Raw genomic sequence first — 17,238 nt, 5'->3', positions numbered from 1 at the left:
GAGTCCGGATTAACGACTTTTGACTGTAATAAGCTTGAGAATAAAATAAACTTTATGCAATTTATCAAGTAGCATTAAATATTTTACACTTATAATAGTTGGACATATTTGAAAGAAGATAAGTGAAATTTACATTTTACTAATAGTTAGATTTTTATGCTAATTTTTTTATGTCTCATTTTGTCACATACTTGGTCAGTCTAAAGGTTTAGTAAATAGCAGGTAGATTTTATGTAAAACAGCGTAGGTTAAAATGAAAAGTACGATCATAATCAGCATTACTGAATGCTGTAACTGCTGCTGCTTGTCTAAAGAGGGACCTGCTGATTAGAACAAACCTGAAAGGCATGATGTAGGGGCATGGTTGGCAAGTGTTGAAAGTTACTCAGGATCTGTTTAATGCAGTTAGTGTCATGGCTCTGTGCAGAGTTCCAAGGGTTGTAACCCAGTTAATATACTTTAAGGTTCCAATAAGAAATTAAAGCACCAGAGGTGATAAGTTGTTTTGTATCATTTTAAGTCTCACTAGATGCAAAGAACAAGTTTTACTTGAACTTTTACATTTTTGTGTTTTATCTTGTGACTATTAATGAAAGGCAATAACTCACTTTAATATGTAGAGATAATTTTTAAGGGTAAGCAGTTAGCTATAAATAATTAAATTAGGTAACCTTAGTCATTATGGATTTACATGGCCACTATTAAATTTTATTTTTTAACAATATTTATTAAAAAGCTCTATTAAAACCAAAATCTAATAAAATTTAACAGTTTAAAATGCATGTAATTTATGACATTGATTCTTAAACGATATTAGTACAATTACACATTAAAAGCTACAAAACATAAATGCTTTGTAACAAGAACACTCAACAAAATATTTATCTGTGATTTTAATTTAAAGCATTTTGGCTAGTTTTTATCGATTTCCTTCTCTTTAAGCATCTTTTCTAATAATTAGACATTTATCTCAATATGCAAACATATGCAAACCAATGCTCTTGCTAGTTCCTGCATGCTTTATCTCCTAAGTTGTCAAACTTTCCACAATGCACCTATGAGATTTACTTGATCTGGTAAAAGTTAAATAGTCCCAAACCTCTGACAGATGTGGAGCAAATTATCGCTATGTCTGAAAATAACTATAATATCAGACAAAGGTTTAAGTAAGCCTCTTATTTAAAAAGAACTTAGAACATAAAGGCATGTTCTGATGTTAACAAAATCAATTACAGCTCATGGTGACGTAATTAAACAAGAATAGTCAAATTTAAATTAAAAATGTGGACTAGTGGTAAAAGATAATAAAATTTAATTTTAATTTAATCTGGCTCAGTAACTATCATATGAGGATATAGAAATAGAAAATCATTGTAAAGGCTAAAATCATAAATGGGTAATTTACAAAATAGTAACTACACATATCTTTGAAGAATAATTTTCTTTATTCTTTCTTCAACATGTTTCCTTTTCATTTAAGAATTTTGGGATTTAATTAAGGATTTCTATTATTCTAAAAAACACTAAACACATTTAGAATGTATAGAAAAAGTAGCTAATCTTATTTCTTTAGTAATATGAACATTTAGGAGAAATATGAAATATATATGATAAAGGATGGTTCAGATCTGGCACGGTAGAATTTTTAGAATTTAGTGACATACCGAACAACAAAATCTAGAAATGGCAAAACTTTTAGAATTTAGAGCAGACATTGGAAGCAGAATTTAGAAAGGCACTAGGCAGCAGAATTTAGAATCCATATTGACTGCATCAAAAGGGAAAATGCCTCTGTGTATGATGCATTATGACATATTAGATGAATATTTTAAATTGCAAGCTTTCAATTTCCTTATTAATAAAAAAATTACTTTCTATAATGCCTGCCCAAGTGATAAGATTAGAAACATTTTTTATATTTTCCATGCTTGTGTCTAGCGAATAGTAGGAAAAATAAACATCTTAAGAAAATGACTCTAATATCAGGAGTAAAACATTCAAATATCATGTTTTCATTCTTCTTCCAGGCATTCTCCAAAAAGTAAGAAATTCCTCGCAAACTTTCTGTAAAATACATCCATTATGTGTTGATACCATGGAGACATTTTTCATTTTGTCACATATTTCTCGAATGACAGTGAAAAATAAAAATGTTTTTTTTTTTTAATATTTTTAAATATAATTTCAATATACATATTACCATTATTTTAATGAACTTTATCAATGTTATGATGTTTTAAAAACAATCATCGAAAAATTCTCAGATCTCAGAATTAAAAATTTTCTATAGAAACTAATCTTAAAATTCCCAAAATGTTGATAAGTCACGAAATTTAGAACTGTTTAATAAAAGAATTCACATCCCCAAAAGCGAAAAGTTGTTTAAGAGCTCTTTATTAGAAAAAAATAATTTCGAAATGCATGTTTCACTTCTTGCTTAGAAACTCAAGTATACCATTATTTATATTAGAAATAGAAACATAACCCATTCAAAAAATAACCATATATATCAGTGAATCGCCAAAAATATTCCTCCAAAATACTAATTAACACTAAAAATGGCAGTCGTAAAAACAGACAGAAATTTCAGATGATTAAAATTAAGGACCTTCTGCTGATTTTGGCCAAAATTAAGGACCAAAAATTGATTCCAAAAAATTTAAGGCCTCTTATCAAGGACCGTATGAACCTTGTTCTTTATTTACCACCTATTTTTCTCTTGTGTACCACCGGTTGAGAACCCATGATTTAATCATAAACCTACCTCTTTGTTGTTTTATAATGATTTTACTTTGGAACTTTATTTTTAGTTCAAAAGGGACTATAAGTGTCAAAATGGGATTTTGTGTCAGTTCACTATAATTGGCATATCACTTTTTAAATTGTTGTCACTGAATATTATTAACTCATTATTTTTAAAGAAATTAAATAATGAAGAATCTGCATATATGTAAATATGTTCCTCGCATGGTTTAAAAAAAATGAATCTAGAGCCATCAAATTTTGAAAAACATAGTCCTCTACCTGAACATGTGCATCTAGAGGAAAGAATTTTGAATTTTAAATTTCATTATTTATTTCATATTTTGTAACACTTTAATGAATTTCAAATTTAACAATTTGAAAGCGAGCAGTGGTAACACTGTACAAAATAAAACATTTTTTATCTCCAGCACATGAGACTGCTTATCAAAAATTCCAAAGATATGTTATTTTTAAATATTTTGAGATTTTTCTTTTGAACTGAATTTGGTACTTATGCATTATTGCAACCACCCTGATGTAAGTTACGAGATTTTTCAGAATGTGCCAAACCCTGGATTAAAAGCATGAATATTCTTTGGGCAATCATGCTCATAAATCTTTCAGTCAAACAGTATCGTCATTTTCGTATGCATCCTTTTTGTTGCATTCCAAGTTCTAACAGATTTCATAGACAAACCGTGATATTTTACACCTTTAACTCAATTTTAAAATATTGCTTGTGGAAATTCCCAACAACGAAAGCACAGCATTACAATATCTGGAGGAATACAGTACTTAACAACAAAATCATTACAGAGAATAATGATAAGATGCATTTGATAGATACTTAATACCAAGTTTGTTCAATTCACTGATTATTTCTCTTTTAGAAAAAACAAATCGATTTGTACATGGGTGAAGAACGGCGCTGAAATTTAGGAAATTTCAGAGAAAATTTAAGTTTTTTTTTAAATTTATTGTATATTTTCTATTTAGTAATTAAATTTGTATTTTAATTTTCAGAGTTTGTTTTCTTTTGGTTTGCTAATAATGGCTGCTGATTTACGATAAATATTGATAGTGTTGGAAATTTTTTTTAAATTCACCAAAATTGATAACTTGCCCTCGATAAGCAATTTTGATCTTTTCGGTTGTAAAAAATCGCCAGATTGAGCAAGGTGGTTGCATTAGTACATTAAGTCCCTTGAATTTTATGTGATGTAAGTGCGATAAACGTGATGTTCAATAAAAAAATGTTAACACATAAAAAGTTAATAACAAAAAGACAAAAATTTTCTTGTTAGCTATCTTAATAAGGAAACTGATGCTTAGAGTAGACTGAAGGTTACCCTTGTATTATAGCGAAGTTGTTGTTTCATTTATGCTAACCTGAGCAGTTGAATGTTCTGTAAATATATTTTTACCCAGAATTAGGTGCGCCTTTGACTAAGTGAAAATATATCGATGTGTACATGGATAAAGTCAAGCGAGCGCACAATGCCAAGTTTATGAAATTCTCTGATTTCTTTTAAAAGTGAAAATAGGTTGACGTTTACATGGATAAAGTCAAAATAATAAGTCAAAGAATTGCACAAACTCGGTATCCACGTACCGCCAAAAATAGCCAATTTTTGCCAAGGGGTACCCGTAAATGTACTTTTACCAAACTGAATACTGATATGATAAATTGAGAAAAGATTAAAAAAAAATATTAAAATGTATCTTAACACTGCATTAGAAATTCGTATGCAGCATAAATGTGAAAAAAAAAATGCTTAATAATAAAGCTACTAACAAAATCTGAAACCTTTCAGATTTTTTTAAAAATTATTTAGACTTTTTTAATAAACCAGAAATAATGCAATTGTGCTATACTAAAACACTAAAAATGTATCATATAATCTGCAATATTTTATGTGCACTATGCCTTGCTGATTTTTTTTTAAAGTGAAAACAAAATGCTGTGTGCATGGGGATAAACACAATAATGCATAGAATATTGTACCACTTAGTAAGCACAATGCCAAGTCTGTGCAATTATGACTTTTTTCAAGGTTAAAACAGATCACTGTGTACATTAGAAAACAAAAATACACATTATAAAATATGTACACTACCAAGTCTGAAATTCGGGCATTCCAAATCTGGAAATCCAATATCTGAACCTTCGGATCAGCATCATTATTTTTGTTTGTTTGTTTTCACTTTCCACCTGTGCATATTCCTCTAAAATAAAACATGTGAAGAGTCCTGATTCTTAGCTCCACACTTTAGCATTGATGCCAACCTGTGAATTACTATTTACCAATTTTTGCCTCCAACACCAAATGACTATTAACACACTGCAGCTTAAGAAACAACTCACACAGTAATGTCTCTAAGCAATTTTTTAAAATTTATTTTTGATACCAGTAAATGAATACCAAAGAGTAAGGTAATTCTTAAAGTTGACTTTACAATTTGCGATGATTACAGACTTCAGTTAATTCCATTCCCAAAGTTTAGAGTAAGTTGATGAGAAATTCAACAGAAATTTCTATCCATATGCAAAAACAGATTTTACTCTTACATGAAAATATTAATTTGTTTAAATTGGTGGGAATAACTGATCTGTTATTCAGTTAAGCCCACGAACAGTGCCACAACTGATGCAGCCACATTGGGCGGCAGAATTTAAGGCAGGCAAAATTTTTAGAATTTAGCAACAAAATTAAAGGATGGCAAAATCTTTAAAATTTAGGAAAGGCACAAAAATAAAGCAAATTAAACAACTTATATTGAAAGAAATGTTTAATAAAACAAATAAATATTGAGCCTTTTTTTTTTTTTTTTTTTTTTTGCATGTGTGTGTAAATTTTGATTTCTTTAAGGTCATAAATGCTTCCTTATTTCATAAAACAATATTTTACATTTTAATCTTATTACTTCTACATGTCATCCTACTAGATTTAATTTGATAATCTAATATACGGAAAAACCCAAATCTGGAATCGCTGAAATCCCTAAGAGTCCAGACTTTGCACTGGATAATGTTTAACATTTTCTGTATGAGCATCCCATATCTGCATTCCCTATAATAGTCTTTGACAGCTGGGCATCCCATCCACGCACCACTGGAGATTGTGCTCATGGGATCGGTGATGCACATACACATTTTTTAAAGATAACTAGAAGACGTCCTGTGTCCATTACTTTTGAAGTGAACACATTTTTAAGATCCTGACCTTCAGTTTGATCCTTTTCTACCCAACTCTGGTGTCAGCTGCTGCAGGGAAGGAAAGAAACAAACATAGCTGGTCTCTTAACTGGTCACATGATATAATCATTCACATTTCTGATATCCCTTCAAATCCTTTTTTAATTTTTTTTTTTTTTTGTTACTATGTAGGATCTCTTAGGGTTACCATGTGAGGTTCTGTTATGTTTTGTATTGCTTTTATCGCTTACATTTTGCATACTTCTTTTTTTATTTTGGAAAGCCTAGACTTCGATTTATTATGGGAACCAAGCATAAGTTATCAAAGAAAGAACATATATATTAGTATGGTAAATGAGCCAATTAGTGCCACTGATGAGAGTGATGATTTATTTTCTATAGAAGTTAGAGAACAATATTTTAATGATTCTGATATAGATATTTTGTAAGACAGTAAGCTCACCTTCCACTTCCTGTGAAAGATTCTGTTACTTCTTCCTATAAACAGTCTTTTTTGCACTTTTTTAAAGTTCATTCATGTATTTTGTCAGTTAAAAGTTTGGAATAATCTGAAAGGTGCTTAAAATTATTTTTCAAATTAAGCAATTTTTTTTTAATATATTTTCAAGTAAAGTAAAGGAAAAAGATTATTAAATGCTATATTTAAAGTACATGTAAGCTTAAGTAATAATCTAAAATAATACCAAAAAGTTTGACATTAGGACTTAAAACAATTTTTAGCTCAAAGGACGGTGGCCTAGGAGGGCTATTAATTTTGTTTTGGCATTTTATGGTGTTTCACTATGAACAGCATTTCACTTTTCAAAATTTCAAATTTCACAACAAATTTTCAAACGTATGTATTTTTCTTGTATTGTGATAAAACTGCGGTACCTAGAGCCATCAAACTTTGAATAACGTATGCCTCCACCCGAATATGGGCATCTGGAAGCCCAAACTCAGAATTTGTTTTATTGTCTATTTCATATTTTGAAAGCATTTATGGATAAAAATATATTTACAAGTGCTGCTTGGTGAAAATTGGCAATTTTTGGTGGTACATGGTCGCTGAGTTATGCGATTCTTTGACTTATTATTTTGGTATTGTGTAGCGGTGATTTTTGGGACAAAGTAAAAAGTCAAAGAACTGCACAAACTCGGTATCCATATACAGATCAACCTATTTTCACTTCAAAAAAAAATACCCTCTTACCTTATTTAGAAATTTCTGTGTCTTCAGTCAAACAAAATTCCTTAATAGCATCCAAAAACTTCCTGAAATTATTCGAACTAGAATTTTTATATTGGCGTCGCTACATAAATTTACAAAAATAAAAGTAAAAAATATCCTCTATAGTGCCGGTATCCTCCGACATTTGACCATTCGCATTTCCTTCGTACAAACAGGACACTTATAATGGCTACTATGTAAACCTCCATTTATACACCAATCGATTAATTCTTTTTTCCTTTTTAATCCAAATCATACAGAAACTTCAAATTAATCTTACCACATGCAACCATTTTACCATGTAAACCACAAAATAACAATGTACTTCCTAGCCAACATCCACAAACAAGCCTTTACAAATCTTTTCCCATCATTCAAATCCACCGCAATCACGTAACCAATTACATGATAATAGGATTTTCATAACATTCAACTACTCAGGTTGCCATATATGAAACAACAACTTGGCGATGAATGAAACAATAATTTAGCGATAATCCAAGGAGCACCCTTAAATATACTCTAACTATTTATGAGTTTTTGATTAAGAAACTCAACGATTTCAAAGCTAGAAATGGCAACATTGTAAGGAAAAAAAGTTACTTTACCTCTAGCATGCGAGACTGTGTATCGGGAATTCTTCAGATATGCTCTTCTTAATTCATATGATATTCTTCTTAATTCAGATACCCTCTTCTTAAATTATTAAAAAAAAATTACTTTACCTCTAGCATGCGAGACTGTGTATCGGGAATTCTAAAGATATGCTCTTCTTAAATTATTAAAAAAAAATTACTTTACCTCTAGCATGCGAGACTGTGTATCGGGAATTCTAAAGATATGCTCTTCTTAAATTATTTTGTGATATTGCTGTTGTACTGATTTAATTTTTTTAGTGCTAAGAACATATTTAATAAATAAATAACTTTCAAATTTCTTTTTTAATTATTTGTGATTTTCCCCCTAAAGTTAGGCTTAGCGATGCCAAACCCCTGTCCTGTGGGACAATTACTTTCGACTTCCATCTATCCTGAGGGAGTGTCATAAATAGAGGCACATCGTTTCAAAAGGGTTAATGTGCACAAAGATGTATTTGCGCTATCTCCGATATTTTATCCATTTTTAAGTGGAAACAGTGGGGAAAAAAATCTCTGCACAGGGAATGAACAACATCAATGTATTATATATTACGAATAATATTTAATATATTACTTTTATACTTTCAATCCCCATTTTTGAACTTAAGATTGCTTTCGGAATTACTCTGATATGCACCCTCAAGTCGCCAAATTTCTCGCCAAACATTTTTGCCGAGAAACTCCACGCTACCATATTACTATCTAAATTTTTTTGTCTTCATTTCGAACTTTAAGCCTAAAATGTCTCCAATAACGTGGATTTCGCACATGCAAACACCACGTTTAGAACACACAATTTAAGCTAAAAATCCAAAACAAAAACAAAAAATTGAGATAGCAAAAACGTAAAGTTTCTAACTAAAAATATTTGACAAGAATCCATGTACACAGCGATATGTTTTAACTTAAAAAAACATCTACGAATGGCACAACCTAGGCAACGAATGAATCTACGAACTACTCACACCTTGCTTTAATAAATTAACATAACAACAATAAATTTCAAAGAATACCATGTACACAGTGTTCTGTTTCAACTTTAAAAAACATGTATGAATTGCACAATCTAGACACTAGGCATTAATCAACAAAATAAACTAAAATACATTTCAAACAATTCAAAAAGCAACAATAACGACAGAAATTCATACTAAAAAAGCAATGAACATAACATTCTACAAAATAAGAACAAGAATAAAATAAAATGCACTTACCATGAATTAATGCTTTTTCGAACAGCAGAAATACCAATTTCATACCGCCTTTAACATGTCGCCTCGTAGTCACTATCGTATTTATATGGCAGCCAGACACACTATCCAGAAAATTCATACTATGGTTCACAAATAAATAAACTCACAAATAATCACAAATCTCTACTTCTATCATGCACAGCCACTAAAAATAATCTCCCAGACCCTCTTTCCACTCCTCCAAACACCCAGTGCCCCTCAACAGGATGGTCACAATATTTCCTTTTGCCGAACTTCAATTCAACAACTTCCACCATTTTATATTTCCCCCCTCCCCCATCTTCTCAGACACAAACACGAACCAATGAGGTCCAGCGAAAGATTTTTCAACGTCAGCAGGGTTGCCATACAACACACAATCGCACCAAAAACCAGCGCAGGAAACATATTGCCACATTTGGTGACTTGCTCATTTGACAACTTGCTCCTCATAAACACTTCGACCTTCAAATTTCGTAGGATTAGAAATTTATAATGCGTTATTAAATTAATTAATGGAATTTTTTCATTTATGTTTTCATATTTACTTCCATATTTAAAAACAATTTTTCAGTAGTGCCATCAATGAAATAAATTACTAAAGCAGTAGATTGCATACTACATGAATACCAGTAATTATTAAATTTCTTGTTCCTATTAAACTCTATAAAAAATTATTTTTCTCCTTTTAATAAATAATAATATAATTCCGTTAATACAATAATATATACAACTCAAATATTCCGAGATTTAAAGACAGAAGAGAAACACGCTTCAAATAAATCATAAAAGTGCAGCAACAACCTGTGTATGTTAAAAATCTACACCGAACACAGGTTGTTGGTTCACTTTTACGATTCCAAGATTGCTTAACCTCATCTCAGAGGCTGGGGCATACACATCCCAAGCTAACTATATATAGTGGGCTTAAGATTTTTTTCTCACTTGACGTAGGGCAAAGAATTCTTTCAGGCATGGAGATTCCTAAAATTAACTGAGTATATTAATTGCTCTTTTTTAATTTATAACCACCATAATCTTATATGCTTTCATAATATAAATTAAGAAATATATAGTTCCTTTAACAAAATATTTTGAACAAAGTCTGTTTAATTATTTAAAAATTTTGCAATAAAAAGAATTGATTAATTTTACAACCTCCAAGAAAGTCATGATGGCCATTAACTGCTATAAACTGGACTGCTTTTGAATGCTTTCAACAGACTCTAATGAAAAATTCTTACTTCTTTAAAGGCTCTAATATCATAAACTACTTTAAATGAATAAAGAAAAAAATGACATATGAAGCTAGCCAGAGTCATAGCTAGGGTTTTCAGCGCCCAGGGACAACTGAAAATTTCGCGCCCCCTACTGCTTGCCAAGGATGGAAAACATTTAATTCTAAAATGTTGTAACATCAGTTTGGCGCCCTTTGGATTCTGCACCCCGGGACAGATGTCCCCCTTGCCCCCTCTAGCTACGCCCCTGAAGTTAGCATAGAGATCAAGCATAAAAAATTTTTATTTTTGGAATTTCTCTTACAGTAAATATATCACAAGATAAAAAAATTGCAAAATTAACACAAAAATAAAAAACATACCATATAATTCTACAATGAATTATGATTAATTGAATTACTTTCATAAAAGCATCTGTTATGACATATGAAAGAAACAATGAATAAAGTAAAAAATATTACCTTCATATTCATACAAATTTTCTTCTATTTAAAAAGTACATTCCCATTTTTTTCACTTAAAATAACAAAATTTTTCAAATTTTAAACTAAATTATATTGTCATTCAAAAATAAAATAAAATCAAGCGTCAAAAACCTAATATTAATACAGAATGAGTTTTATTGCTTTCATGCATTTATTATTAGTAACAATTAATAATACATATGGTATTAGTTAATGATAGAGACTACCCTTACCACTGTGCTCTGAATTTGATTAAACAATGCATGTCAATTCAAACCTTAAAACAAGTAAAACTTCATTTCAGTCTGGCACTGATTCTTAAAAAAATTCCATACATTTAAAAACAGGTGCATGAGATTGCTTTCCAAGTTTTACATAGTTTTAACATTCAGAGAGGGAAAAAAAAGATAACAATTATTACTATTCAAAATGAATAATAACAACCTTATAACTCAGTTAAATGCTACTGTAAACAGAGAATTAAATGAATTAGATCATACTAATGAATTAACAAATTCATGAAAATCCATCACCTATTAAAAAATTGATCCAAATGTAAATTTTAAGAAAATCACAAATGATAAAATCAGCCTTCAAAGAGCAAATAAAAAGCTGCTGCAAACGAAAGGTTGAAATATAACAAATAAACCAAGAAATGTTAATTATTGAAAAAATCGGATAGAACAAACTTTTTTTTTAATTATAAAAAAATTAAATAAATAGAAAACCTCTACTACTAAAAACATTTATCAATAAAAATAAGAAAGAATTACAAGTTTTGTAAATGTCATTGGAAAGGTTAATCTATTAATAAAAAATATTTTTTAGAAATCCTAAATCATAATAATTACTACATTTATAAAAATACACATTAATTCGATTTTTCGAAAGCCATAAATATCAATTACATTTTACCGCTTATAACAAAATATATTGCCAAGCCATCGGAAACGGAGCAAGTAGATGTTAGTTTCTACTTATACCAACTGATAAGAAAACAATAATTCAACAGGAGATCACGCAGTTTATCTTTAAATTAAAATTGATGGATCATTTTAACTCTGTTCATTTAGAACAGCCTGCGTGAACACTACATCGTAAATAATTTTTTTTCACTTAGGTAGCAATACACTACACACAAACACACTACTTCGCCCGAATACATTTGATTGCACAACGAACACGCAAACGCTCCTCTTAGAACGCAATATGATAAGTGAGATAAAGCAGATATGTTTTTTATTTACTTATTTATTTTCGTGACTTTATCAAGCAATCTTATTTCTGTTTTTTTAAAATTTATTCAGTTAATTATAAATTAAAAAAAAATAATTATTATTCAACTAAAAACGAAAAATTAAAAAAATAACTACTTACAAAATTCTTCGATACCATAAACAAGTTTTGATAAACTCTGTAATTTTTTTTTATAATTTAGAATAGTTATTAGGTTAGATAAACTGTTATTTCACACTACATCTCGTAATAAATCATTAAGATGAAATGTGAGAAAACACAGGAATAAACTGGACTATAGATAAAAATGGCATTTGTAAAAGAAATTGAGTCTTTTTTAGAATCGAAAAAAGACATGGAGGACGCCGAACCACTATGAATGTGTTTTTCAGGAGCTTCGTGAGCCAGCGGATTCAACTTGTGACCTTCGAGGAGATAACACTGGCTATTATGAGTTCCTCACTTCTCGTAATACTACCATCAGAGATGCCGGCCCCTCAGCGCACTCCACGATGATGGAGACAAGCTCAGCCGATGCTACTACATTCTGCACAATTACATTTGAAAGCCGTGTCTTAGAGATTAAACAACTTTAATCTCTAAAGAACAGATTTGCAGAAATGGAGATAACTCTATCCTGAGTCAAGGGCAGATCACCTATAGCCAGCTTAAAGCTGAAGCAAGTGGAGAAAGGAACAGAGACAATCTTTTGCTCTTTAGCCAATCTTGCCAAACATCTGAACTTGCCTCTGTATTCAATACCGGGCACCGAACAAGAATGCCTTGAAAAATCCTTTAGAGTTTTAATAGGAGATACCGCAAATAGTAACATTAATTCTGAACATGGTCCATGTAAAGATAAAAAATCCCGATTTCTCCCCCTCCCCCAAAAAACCCTTAAAACTAGTTAGGTTAGCTTTAGCTAACTCTCCTAGAAAGAAAAAAATTCAAAACTAGCAAAGAATGAGAACGTAGAAACAACAAAAGAATTAGAAAGGAAAGGAATTTGAAAAAGCGACTCGGGGGATTCATTCAGCTTCCTCATCATCTTGAAAGAAAGTACGTAGAAAAACCTGTTTTAACGATTTCATCTCCATCTTAAGGCCCGTCCACACGAGGACGCTCCCGACGTAGTTGTAACTTTTTTGACACCGGCGTAAATTCGCAGGACGCAGAAGACGTAAAACTGAGTACGCTCCTGTTCAGCTTTTTCGCCCGCGACGCGCGCGTATAGCCAATAGCCGACAGAGTTCTTATCACGTGTCATAACCAGAAAACCTTCTTGCTTTACCCGTTTCAATATGCCGTCAGAGCCACACAGAGATGAATTTTTGCTTAGAAATATAACTGTATACAGCAATAAAATAATCAGCATTGTTCACGCCATCTTCAGATTTCTCAAACCGTACATATTAGTATACATTTAAAAATTCTCATTAAAGGGGAAAACTGTATACTTATAAAGCAATGATCCGACCAGTATATCCATATGCTTCACCTATTTATAACACCGTAAGTAATAGGAACCTAAATAAATTACAGTTTCTACGAAATCAAAGTTTCTGCCTTACAAAATTCTCCTTAATTATTATAAATATTGGCTATATCATGTGTAATAAAAAGCTCTGTAAATATCCCAATATTAAATACAAAAACTAACTTCAGCAATATAATAACTTCTAAAATAAAGCATTTGACTGTGAAAGAGTATTCAATAAAATACAATTACGAAATTTTGGAGGAAAGTTACAACTTGTGTCATACAGCAATCATTTATTGAAGTTTAATTAAATTACCTTTGCAGCGACTTCTACTTACTACATTATTTTTCACAAACACTGCTTTCACAGATAGCTGAGTGGTCAGCGAGCTGCTTTGGTGGCGGAGGAATGGAAAGGTGGCATGTTCGAACCTCACCCGTAGACGGTATAATACAGTTACCTTTTCTCATTTTGAAACGTGTTTCTTATATTTAATCATGAATCATTATATTCTTATTTTACCTATTATTATTGTTTTCATTTCTTATTTTATTCATTATTATTATTGTTTTTAATTTAGTTTAAAAATGTGCAGTGCAAATAGAAATCCTTATGTAAAAATATATCTGCATCTCTTTATCATATATCATCTATAAATTCTCTCTTTATTTTTACTTTATTGCATATTTTATCATGCACATAATTTCTCATAAACTGTACAGTCGGTCATAAAAGTATTCGAACATCGGTACCCTATCAGAAAATGACAAGATGGCGTTTTTTTTCTCTTTCTCTCTGTGTGTCGTGTTATTCCATCCTAGGTTTTCTTCTTCCCCCCCCCATCTTGGAAAAAACTGGAAAAAATTGGTTACGATCTCTTTTTGAATGGGGAGATGCCATTTTGAGAAAACGCTGACGACCCTATCTTGGAGAATGAACATGACCGCTCTACACACCCTTTCACTCTCTCTCTCTCTTTGAATTGGGAAGCCATTTTGGGAAAAAGCAGACGACCCTATCTTGGAGAATGGAAATGAACGCCTCTCCCTCTCTCTTTGAAATGGGAAGCCATTTTGGAACCCTCTATTCTTGGGGAGGGAGAAAACTGAAGTCTGCACTTCGCTGTCTCTGAATACGGAAAGCCATTTTGGGAAAAGCGGACCCTCTTCTTCTGATCTTGGAGAACTGGAAATGAACGCTCTACACGATCTCTCTTTGAATTCAGAAGGTATTTTGGAACCTTCTAATGTTGGAAAACTGAAATGAACGCTCTACGCATTTTCTCTCTCTCTCTCTCTCTTTGACATGAGTAGCCATTTTGGAGGATTCTCCACCACCATCCTAACCTTGGAAAACTGAAATGAACGCTCTACACCTTCTCTCTCTCTCTCTCTCTCTTTCTCTCTTTCTCTGAAATGGGTAGTCATTTGAAAACTCCCTAACTTTGGAAAAAAACAGAAATGAACGCTCTACACTATCTCTCTTTGAAAATGGGGGGTGTCATTTTGAGACCTCCCTCCCCTAAACTTGGAAAAAAAAACTGAAATGAACGCTCTACACTTTCTCTCTTTGGACATGGGTAGCCCTTTGGGGACCCTCTCCTCTTGGTAGAAAAAAAAAAAAGAACTGAAGTGAAGGCTCTACACAATCGCTCTTGGAATGGGATCCATATTTCGGGAAACGTGGATCACCTCATGCTGGAAAACTGAAGTGAACCACCAAGATTGGACTCTATATAATATTTTTTTTTAATTGACATCATGACCCTCCTCCAATTTGTTATTAAAAAAATTGTTTTTTTTTGTTTTGGTTTTTATCCCATTTCCGATGTGATTTCAGAAATGCAATTCCATAACAGTTCAATTTCATTCGAGGTTAAATGATCTAAACATACCCACCCATCCGTATGATTATTTTCTTCTCCTTCCTGTTGCACCAAATTTTGTAAGTCCATGTAATCATTCCATACGGGAAGGGCTGGATCCTCACAAGGCTGTCTTGAAACACTTGGAGTCTCTTTGGGATGAGTGGAGGGATCTAGGATGTCTGGACCCGGCTGCGATTCTACCTCCATGATTTCTGGACCCGTTGGAACTTGTTTACCCGGCTGAAATTCTACCTCCATGATTTCTGGACCCGTTGGAACTTGTGAACCCGGCTGTGATTCTGCCTCCATGATTTCTGGACCCGTTGGAACTTGTGCACCCGTCTGACATTCTACCTCTACGATGTCGGGACAGGTTGGAGGAGAAGAAGAAGAAGAAGAAGAAGAGGATACTGGAAGAGGTTCTGTCTGTGAGGAGTCCGAAAGAGGTTGCCTGTTTGAACAAGTCGGGGAAGAAGAAGAAGCTTCTGGGTTCTGAAGCGGATCTTGCACGCCAGGTAGGTTCCGGTAAGTCGACCGTTTTTTAAGAGGTAATTTTTTTTCTTCCTCCTCATCTTCAATCGTGATGACTTCAATTTCATTCCGTTGCCGGGTCGATTTTGTTTCGGGAAATAACGGTTTGGTCCAGCTCCTCTTATCATCTAAGGAAGGGATGGGTAAAGGTGGCGGAGGGTTCTCTTCTTCTTTTTCTTGAAACATCATCGGCGATTGGAAAGAAATCTCCTTTTTCAATTGTTTCCAAAGCGAGTACGAGCACCGATCGACGAGAAAGAGACTGTTCTGGGTTGTGACGATGAGATATTGCGTTTTCGGGGGAACGACATAGTTTTGAAAAGGTCTTAGAATATATTTCTTATATTTCATCCTGTCGCTGACTTTAAGACTTCTTTCCTTCAGATTGGGGGACGATGATTCGTAATAGGCGAGAGGAGCGGCTGTGGTCTGAACAATATGAACTTCGTCCTCAGCCGTCGTTCTCACTCCAAACGTAAAATATCGTTTCGTGAGAAAAATATTCTTCCACTGAAAACTCGTGCGCGGATCCGTATATCGCCGGTCTGTTTGAATGGGCCGTCTTAAAGCTCGATCCATCCGATTCCAAGAGAAGGGAGATTCCTCTTTCGTTTGTTGCGATTCGAATAAATTTCTGTATATATTCTGAACGAGCAGGTTGGAGGATTCGACATCTTGGTTGAAAGAAACGATCGCTTGATGAGGTGGTAAATGCGGAATAAATGTCGCACAATGACACGCCAAAAAATTTTCAAGTTGGAGATTTGCTTTAGCGTCTTCAAATCCTCCCCGTTCGAAATCCGTTGAGTTGGAAAAACGTCTAATAGCGACATGGCTCCCAATGGAAAAGAAATGATTTCGCCCAGTACTCTCGCCTTTTTATATATATAGACACACACAGACACACGTAGAGGCTCTATGACGTCCGTTTTATTTGTTTTTTTTTGTTTCTCTCTCTCTCTTCTTTCCAAGAAATCTTATCTCCATGACCTCTTTTTCTTTTCTTAAAAGATGAATGTGTGTGAGAATGAGGAAGTGAAAGTAATAATTTAATAAACAAAAAATTATCCAACCATGACCTTCTTTTTTTTCAATGTCACCCTTTCCAATCCAAGGACGTCCAGAGATAGAGGAAGCAGGGAGAGAGGAGGAGGAGGGAAGGGAAGGTCACACTCTCTTTCTCTTTATAAATAAAAGGGGAGAGCCCCAAAGTCGTATTTTTGTCCAAGTGGATCATGAGGAGGCATCCCCAGCTCACTACGTGTATTCCTTTCAAATATAAATATGTTGATCTTTCCTTTTATATCATCCAAGGAGTCGTTTACCTGAAAGCCTCCGATTTTTCAAAATGCGCGGGTTATCATACCGTGGGGAGTTAT

At 32.7% G+C, this 17,238-nt stretch overlaps 1 protein-coding gene across 5 annotated transcripts in view; it reads right to left on the bottom strand.

The window, feature by feature from the left end:
* The window catches only part of LOC118197903 (uncharacterized), a 39,712-nt gene extending 27,761 nt beyond the window's left edge, over positions 1 to 11,951 (bottom strand). Inside the window, exons 1-2 of one of the 5 annotated variants that reach the window (XM_085820108.1) lie at positions 11,653 to 11,951; positions 9,025 to 9,125 (exon numbers count right to left, since the gene is read on the bottom strand). The gene's annotated coding sequence lies outside the window, so the exon portion shown is untranslated. Of the gene's footprint in view, positions 1 to 7,780; positions 7,875 to 9,024; positions 9,126 to 11,652 lie in introns of those variants that run through there. The other 4 variants (XM_085820111.1, XM_035369463.2, XM_035369472.2 and 1 more) reach the window with 4 other exon arrangements.
* Positions 11,952 to 17,238: the final 5,287 nt, after the last annotated feature.

Source organism: Stegodyphus dumicola, chromosome 7 (genome assembly GCF_044657685.1).
Source record: "Stegodyphus dumicola isolate Sdum_Otavi_A_Nest chromosome 7, ASM4465768v1".
NCBI classification, from domain to species: Eukaryota; Metazoa; Arthropoda; class Arachnida; order Araneae; family Eresidae; genus Stegodyphus; species Stegodyphus dumicola.
This window is presented reverse-complemented; position numbering and strand designations above follow the sequence as displayed.